Genomic DNA, 9,364 nt, shown 5'->3' with positions numbered 1-9,364 from the left:
ATTATAAATAAGTAAGCAATAGCTGTCTTCAGATACACCAGAAGAGAGCATCCGATCTCATTATGGATGAGATTGGTTGCTGGGATTTGAACTAAGGACCTTTGGAAGAGCAGTCAGTGTTCTTACCCACACTGAGCCATCTCACCAGCCCTGTTTGGCTTTTCAAGACAGGGTTTCTCTGCGTATCCCTGGTTGTCCTGGAGCTCACTCTGTAGACCAGGCTGGCCTTGAACTCACAGAGATCCATCTGCCTTCCCACTGTTGGGATTAAAGATGCCTGGCTGGTTTTAGAATTTCTGCTCTCCAGGGTTTTCTGACAAGGTCCCAGGCCCAGCTGACAGAGCTCAGTACTGTACAGCCCTCCTCAGCTCTCTGCACAGGGCGTTCAGCTTCCTTAACTGCTTCCCCCCACCTCCACCCTCACCCTGTGTCCTCTCCCCACCCCACTCCCAGCCCTCATTACTATGGAGCAGTCTCAACAGCTCCTCGAGGGTCCCTAGCATCCCCAAAGACGTCCATGTTGGGGACCTGGGTTCTATAAAAAGCCTCGGTTCCAACAGAACCTCACCCCAGACGTGGGATTTCCTGCTCCCGCCCACCCCACCACTGCACGCATCAAGTCTGCTGCCGGCTTTCGGGAGCAATTGGAGGGACTAGGACCTAGGTTCAAGGTGCAGAGAGACCCTAAGAGGACGCCACAGACCCAGAGAGGGATATTTCTTGGGAGGAAACCCAGACATGGAAGGAGGCCCTGTCCATAGGGGGCTCACCCTCCCTGCCCTTTCCTGACCAGCACAGTACACATATATCATCCCTCTGCTCACTTCAGACCTCACCTGAGACAAATAATTTTTAAAGGAAACCCCACTGCTGAAGGAGCAGATGGTACTTGTGTGCGGGGAGTGGGGAAGAACCAAGGGCAGAGAGAAAGGGCAGTGGCTTGCCAGTTGGTGACTGTGGACCCATCTCCCCTCCCACTTCTGCTGTGGACACTTCTCCCCCACCCCCCCATCTACTGTGCCCCAGTTTTCCTCATGAAGGATAAGCAGGTCTTCAGACTGCCCAGGGTAGGGAGTCCTGCCTCCCCTGGCATGGTGAGGTCAGACTTTATCCTAACCAGCAAAGGATAGTTATTCTCCTGTCTGTCCATCTTCTCAGAGGAGAACGGTGAGGAAGAGGAGGAGGAGGAGGAGGAGGAGGAGGAGGAGGAGGAGGAGGGAGGAGGAAGAGGAGGAGGAGGAGGAGGAGGAGGAGGAGGAGGAGGAAGAGGAGGAGGAGGAGGAAGGAAGGAAGGTGGCTGCAGCCGTCCGGGCTTGTCTGAGGCAGCACACCTGATTGGTTTGTATGGAGGCTGGCTCCCTGGCTGGACCCTCCTTGTGGTTTCTTGGGTTGGGAGTGGCTAAACTGGAAGGTCAATCCATCCGTGGCTGAGAGATGACTAGTGACCACCTGAGCCAGCTGGTGCCTCCCCTGTCCTCGGGAGCTTCCCACCTCAAAGTGGGAGGCACGCTCCCTCTCTGCTCGAAAGGAAACCCGAGTCCTCTGTACCAACTCTCGTTTTAATCTTAGGTCTTCTTTGATGCAATGCAGAGCAGCTCCCTTGTACTTCAGGGATATTGTCCACATCCCAGTGTCTTGGGGCTAACCCTGCCCAGTGTTCTCAGGCTGCCACTTGAGTCCTCATGGTGGCAGCCATCTTGCCCACATCCTGCCCTCACAGGTTACGCCTCTATAGTGTCCTCAACCTGTCCCCTCATGATGATAGCCATTTCTTCTATATTCTGACACCTTGTCTGTACTGTAGCATCTTGGGAAACTAACCTTCTCCAATGTCCCCACTGCCGTCTCTCCGAGTCCCTCTCTGGTCATCAGTTTGACAGGAATCGATTGAGTTTCCTGCTTGAGAGCAGAGCCCCTGGTCTTCAGAAAGCTCCGGAGTCCAGGAGGAATAAAAGAATCTCTCGGGTGTTGGGACTGTTGACTTTCACCCCGGTGTGGCCGCTGTGGCCTTCCTCGGAGGTGAATGGGTTTGGCGGAATCTTCCAGAGAGACAAGGAACTTCCTTATGTCAGAAAACAAACACCCTGTCCTTCATCAAGAAGTGGGGACCCGGCCTGTGCGGAAGGCCTGGATGAGTGTCCTTCCCTCCCCTGAGAAGGAGTCTGAGAAGTATAAGAATGGCTATACACCCTCCCATCCTGGGGGTGGGTTCTCTTAGGTGCTCCAGAGCTTGTGCACTCTCTCTCTCACTCTCTCACTCTCTCTCTACCCCCTCTCTTTCTGTATGTGTGTATGTCCGTGTCCGTCTGTCCTCAGTCCCCAGAGCTTCTATTCCTCCTCCTGACCCCCAGAAGCAGCTTCTAGAGGGACCCCCCTGCCATTCTGACGGGTGCACCCCACCTAGTCCTCCCCGCTGCCCCAGCTAATTTATTATTAACTCTGGAACTGACTTTGAAATTATGGGAGACCACGTTGCTTCTTTTCTCTGAGTCGCTTACGGTCCCCACGGGGAGGAGAGCAGAAAGCGCCAGATACACAAATATGCTGCGAAAGCCCTGTAGGCTTTCAGTTGTAGCGAGGGGAGGGGAAATCACGGTAATAAGCTGCGGTCTCTTGGTGGGACGGCCTCCGACGCAGACCCTAGGAGGAGCTCCCGCCCTGACTCCAGCTCCACCCTTCCCTCGCCACCTGCTAGGAGACGCGTGTTTCCAGGACAGTCCCCGGCAGGACGGTGGCCTCCTTCCCATCGGGTCCTGTGATGCCTTGGGTGAGTGGGCGGGGCATCTGTAGCCTGCACAGTGAAGTGGAGGATGGGCAGACATACAAATAAGCTGCCCCAGCTCCTCCCGCCTGTGCCATTAGCTTCAAAGGTAGTAGGAGAGGAAGGTAGGGGGCCATTTTCATTTTCCTCGAGTTAAGCAGTTTCTGAGAGGTTACAGGATTCCTCCCCCTTAACCCCCACACAAACTCCAAACAAAAGATCGGTGGGTGTTTGGCCTTTCTTTCTTTTTTTTTTCTCTCTCTCTCTTGAGGAAAGCCAGTTTAAACCTTTAAGTGAGGGTCCCACTGAGGCAGCTCCATTTAGGCACAAAATAGCCCCGGGCTGTGACGGGGCCTGTGGAGGGAGCTAGTCTTCTGGCTTCTCCTTTGGCTCCTAGTCTCCTTCAGACTATAACATCACGGCAGACGTCCTATTGAGCGGTCCTTGAGTGGGCTGGCTTGCTTTCCCGATAGTGTTTGTGTGACCCCTAGAAAGTCACCCGGAGGTCTCTGGGCTTCGGGCATTTTTTATGTAAAAGGAGGACAGGCAGAGAAGCCAGGAGGACTTTTGCTGGGACCCAGTGTCTCAGAGCCGGGACTTCAACATCCTCCTCCTTAAACGTCCTCCAGCCAAAGTGACACGCTGTCTCCCACCAGCCTCTGTCGCTGAGAATTCTGTCAAAGGCAGGTGTCACTGCATTCAACAGGACAGGTCTGATCTTTCGCTCCTCACAATAGTCTTTGTGACTTAAAACCTTGACAATGAATTCCTGGGGCCTTGCAGAGGCCTTTCCTTCAAACTGCCAGAGATGATCTTTCCCCTGCTGAGAGCAGAAAGGAGGGGTCGGACTCTGTCGTCTGGCCTCTTCCACTCAAGAGCAGTGCAACCGTGGGCACCTTCCTTCATCTCTCCGTGCCTCAGTTTCCTCATCCGTAAAGTGGGGGAACAACATGCCTCAAGGTGACCATAACCCGCAGGGATTAAGGCGGTGCCTGGCATCTCGGCTGGCACCAGAGCTATGGCAGCATTGCTTCCGAGTGCTGCCTCAGTCACCAGAGAAGCCTGCTACGGTGTATGCTTGTAATGTAATTCCAGCGCTAGGGGGGCGTAGACCCTTGGCATTCAGTGGCCAGATGGCAGAGCTTCCTCCGTGAGTTTCAGGTCTTAAAAAACAGGGTGGACACTCCTGAGAATCAGTGTCTGACGTTGACCTCTGGATGTTAGGCTCCAGCACCTGTGCGTTCACACGCATATGTGTGTACACTTGCACACACACACACACTCCCCACTGTCATACATGACAGTTTCAGCTAGGAAGCTGGGCAGGCGCTGAGACAGAAGGTTGCTCTGATTCACTGTTGGAGCTTTGGGTCAGGATCTGGCCCTGGCCTTCCTCACTTAGTCTGACCCATTTTCAAAATTCATGTGGTGATTTGAGGATTTCGTTTTATTCTAATGAAGAGAGTTGCCTTGGGGAGCAGAGAAAATGGGGGTTCGTGGAGGTTTGCGGCTTTCCAAGTGGAAAAATCACAGGAAGCACAAGTTCATAGAGTGTTGGAGCTGCAGCGGCTGAGAGCCCACCAGCCTAGGTCACCGACCTCGAGGACAGAGAAGGAAGTCCAGAGATGGGCAAATGTCACCTGGGCTCACTCAGTCACACACTCTGTCCCCTCCCCCAGCCTTCTACATAGTTTGAAAAGTATGTCGTATCCTTTGTGTGTGTGCAAGTGTCTATATACACGTGCATGCATGCATGCGTACACGTGCAGGAATGTTGCATGTGTGCACATGTGGGCATGTTGCATTGTGCATGTATGTGTGCACACATGTGCATTCACTCAAGTGTATGTGTACATGTGCACACGTGTATGCATGGTGTGTGTGCATGTCTGTGTATAAGCATGTGCATTCATTCAAGTGTTTGTATGTGTACATGTGCATGCATGTGTGCACATGCATGTGTTCGTGCATGTACATGTATTTGCGTATGTGGATTTGCGCATTTAGGTGTGTACATGTTTATGTGTTTGTGTGTGCATGTATTCTTGTATATGTACATGTGTGTACATGTATATGTGTATACATGTGTTTGTGTATGTGCATGTGTGCATCCAGGCATGTACATGTATGTGCATTTGTGTATGCACATGTGTTCTTGTGTATGTACATGTATTGTACAAATATATGTGTGTTTGGGTATTTGGGTGTGTACATGTGTGCATTCAGGTGTGCACACAAACACATGTATGTGTTTGTGTATGTATGTGTGTATATGTGTGTGTGCATGTGTATATGTGTAGCTAGAGGTCAACGCCTCTTATACAATGTCTGCTATTGCTCCCTGCCTTGTTTGTTTCTAATACAGTCTCTCACCGAACCTGGGGTTCACTGTGTCACAAGAGTAGCTGGGATCCCAGGGAACCCCAGGGGCTGGCCTGTCTCTGCCCTCCCCAGGCCTGCCCACACCTGGCCTTTACACTCAGGTCCTAGAGCTTGGCAAACACTGCTGACTGAGCCGTCTCCTCATCCCAGAGCATGTTAGGTTCTATTAAAGGTAACCAAGTGTGGAGCCCAGCACGGGTCCAGCCTGTTCATCCAGGGATATCACAGCTTGGAGGCGACAGGCCCGTTTGTCTCTATTTGTAAAGATGGCACACACCAAACAAGGGCTTTCTATAAACAAATTAAAAAGTAATAAAGTGGCCCCGTCTGCATACTAGAGCACCACGCTCCCATTTTAATGAAGCTACAGCAAAGTCATTTTGATGGCTTGTCATACACGCTAAGCACTGTGGCAGAACATGGAACTATCATTTAAAGTCACCGTCTTTCCTTCCTCTGGCGTGCGTGTCTGAAACTTGCCAGGGGCGGGCAGAGAGGCCCTAGCCCTGGACCTCTCGCCATGTGGGCCAATGATCTTGTTAAATATCAAACCAGACATCACAAGATGACCCAAGCAGCCAAATGGACACCAACAATGGTGGCATTATTGAATCAGCCCCGACCGTATGTCAGGACACTGGGAATCTTCCATGTGTTCCATGAAACCCACTCTCTGCCAGCCTCCCCACTGGGCTGGGCTCTAGGAAGTCTGGCACCCCAAGCACTGAGGCCCTTTGGCAAAGGACGTTTCCAAAGCCAGGCATCCGTAGGCAATGGGAGGAACAGAGGTAGGTGGATCAAGACGGCCGTCCTTGGCGTTCACATTGCCTGCCATGGCTTGGTCCCTCTAGGTTCTGAGGTAGAAACTCACCCACCTGTCTGACCCTCCTCTATCCCACCCACCACTCTTCATGCAGCCCTTTGTGAATTCTCCTTGGTGGATCAAAGAAACGCATCCTGACAAGACCCAGCTAAGAGGGAATTCTTTACAGACTGGGAAACTGAGGCCAGGCTTTCTCAAGGCCCTGAAGGGGGCCAAGTCGGAGCCCAGCCTACTATTGACACCTGATCAAGGTTCCTTTACTTGCTGGAGAGGAAGAACTACCCAGCTTGTTCCATCCAGAGACCTTACAGGAGCATGCATGGGGGAGGAGGGTGTCAGAATATTGTGGGGGCACAGAGGCCCATAGGTCACCTACTGTGAGCCAGCCAGTGGGACTCCGAAAAGTAGCTTGCGCCCTGTGAAAGAAGCCAAGCCTGGATGCTCAACTTGGCTACAGGTCATGGTCATCTAGAAGGATCAGGAACATCCAACTCCATTTGCTTCAGCCAATTCAATGAGGTTCTCTGGGGGCAGAGCTGGCCAGTCCTGCTGAGCATCTGTCTCCTCCCAGAGAATCTAACATTACCACGGATCCAGGCTTTGCCTGAGGTCAGCAGGGGACCAGAGATGGTTGAGAGGCCTCAGCAGCTCTGGGGGAGCTGGAAAGAGGGACACTGACAGAGGGATGGGGGGGGGTGAAGGAGGAGTAATTAGCGTGTGTCTGTGAAAATCCATTTAACCAACTCCAGAGCCAGGAACTCTGCAGGCCGAGCAGCCTCCTGTAGCTCTCATATGGAAGATGGGGCAGGAGAGTGTGTCTGCGTGTGTGCGTGTTGCTCTATGCGCCTGTCTCTGTGTGTCTGTGTCTCCTCATCTCTCCGTGTGGTTGTCTACATGGATCTAGAGTGCCCTCCAGGTCAGCTCCCTTCCCCAGCTCCAGTTTCTCTGATACCCCACCCTCCTGGGGCCTCTGAACCTAGGCCTGGCTGCTGGGCCCTCCTGGTCCTGATCCTGCCTTTCCCTCACTCTCCGTGGGCTAAGTCTAGAGGAGTAGAGGCCAGCACGGCACAATACATAGGCTGAGGCAGCTCGCCCACCATCCCCAGAGGTCACCAGAAGCAGGGTGGATGGGCCACAGTCACCGATGAGGGTCACCTTCTATCTAGTGCCAGCTGGTGCCTGGGAATGCCATCTTATTTTGAGGACAAAATTAACTATGTCGTGGGCTTGTCAGAGGGCATGCGAAACTCAGAGCCTTGGGCTACAGGGAGATCAAAAAGCAGCACCCTGTGATTTGGTAGACTGGTACCGTGGGTTTCCTCAGTGTCACCCTGGACTGTACACGCTCTGCAAGCCTTCGGCATCCCCCGCACCACCCTCATGAGGTGGCTTCTATTATGAACCCATTTCACAGATAGCGCAGATCCAGAAAAATCAAGGAGACGAGACGACTCACCCAAGCTAAGGCTGCGCTTTGATCTTCAGCAGTTGGGAAAAATGGGAGTGGGGACAACTTGGCCTGGTCATGCAAAAATGGAGACCAACACGGGTTGGGACGCATGGGCCTGGCTCTGCCACCGAGGTAAGAGAGATGTGTTCTCAGCCCTGCCTCGGGGGTGGGGTAGGGAACCAAGGCCTGCCTGGCACCATCCTTCTTCCTGCCTGAGCCCTGGGGCCCCGTGGAGGTGACTGTCTCCTTGCAACTGAGGTTGGCTCTTGGCTATGCCATCCTTCTTTGTTGAGGGTAATTAACTGCCTCCTTGTCCCCTCCAAGAGGTCATTTTGTTATCCTTAGCTGTTGTCCCTCCAATAAGCCGCATCTTTATGGCCAACAGCAGACGCATTGAGCTGGTCAGGGACGCTCCCCTGCCTGGTGTTTGCCCAGCATCTAAGAGGAGGCCTGGGTCCCATTGTCTCGGCTGTGTCACTAGGCTCCCTTCCTTCTTAATAGCTCCTCTACAGGAGCCCGGTCCCCTAATCTCCTTTCCAATCTTTGCTTACAGCACGTTATTAATTCTATAGCCATATGGTATGTAAAAGGTCTCTTGGTGCCCGGCAGTGCTGCCACACGATCCTGGAAGGGACAGATTCCACTCGGTGAGCTGTCGGTGCAACAACTGTAGACTGTACTTTCTGCATTGTCTCCTTCCGTGTTGGGGTGTAGACACTGAATCCTCCCAGCCAAGTTCAGGAAGCGAAGTCGGGCCACCCCTGGGGACCTTGGACAATATATACACAACAGCCAGAGATTCATTCAGAATCAAACATGCCATAAATCTTGGATGTTTCTGGCTCTGCTCCCTCACGCTGGGTCTTGTGACTTCATTCCAGCCTTGGGTCTGAACACACAACCCATGCATTCTGAACCTACACCTACATATACTTCAACAACTATTGCTACCTGCCCACCCCCCGACCCCCCACCCCTCGATCAGATCCTGGGCCACCGTCTGCTCCGAACTGCAGTGGTTTGACCGTACCTACAAAGTTTTCTCTTCTTATAGTAACATTATAGTTTAATTATGGAAAACAAAGACTTGATATTTTCTTACTGTCACTCCTCAGCAGGTAAATATCAAATGAGTTTGTATTGTGCTAGAATGTTTGATTTAAAAAAAAAATTTTTTTTCTGTTAGAGTTGCTAACTTGAATTTCACTTTTAAAAAAAAATCACTAAATGAATTTTGTCTCTGGAGTAGGACAGAATCTCCAACCATTTCTGCAACGGCTCTGAGCGTACTTCCGCCACTTTGTTCTATGTGTTAATAAGAGGAGCATTCTCGGGATTGAAGATTAGGAAAACAAGCTATTCCAGTCAACCCTGAAGGACACCCGAGGCACCTTGTCCTGGTTTGACATAGCTAGAGTTACTTAGGAAGAGATAAGTGAAAAATTGTCTATATCGGATTGACCTACAGTCATAGCTATGAGACACTGTCTTAACCGATGATCGATGTGGGAGGAGCCAGCCCACTGTGGGTGGGGCCAGCCCACTGTGGGTGGGGCCAGCCCACTGTGGGTGGGGCCAGCCCACTGTGAGAGGAGCCAGCCCACTGTGGGAGGAGCCAGTCCACTGTGGGAGGAGCCAGCCCACTGTGGGTGGAGCCAGCCCACTGTGGGAGGAGCCAGCCCACTGTGGGTGGCACTAGCCTTAGGCAGGTGGGCCTGGGTTATATGAAGTCGACATGAACGTGAACCTGTGAACGAGTCAACAAACAGCATTCATCCGTGGCTTCTGCTTCCACTTCCTTCTTCCTACCTCGACTCCCCCGGATGAACAATGACCCGGAAGTGTATGGCCAAATAAACCCTCTCCTTCCTTCTGTTCGTTTTGGTCACGGTGTTTTATCATAGCAACAAGAAGCGAACTAGGTTAGCTTCAAATAGTCAGCCGAGAA

This window comes from Mastomys coucha, unplaced genomic scaffold (genome assembly GCF_008632895.1).
Source record: "Mastomys coucha isolate ucsf_1 unplaced genomic scaffold, UCSF_Mcou_1 pScaffold3, whole genome shotgun sequence".
Taxonomy (NCBI): Eukaryota; Metazoa; Chordata; class Mammalia; order Rodentia; family Muridae; genus Mastomys; species Mastomys coucha.
Note: the sequence above shows the minus strand (reverse complement) of the source record.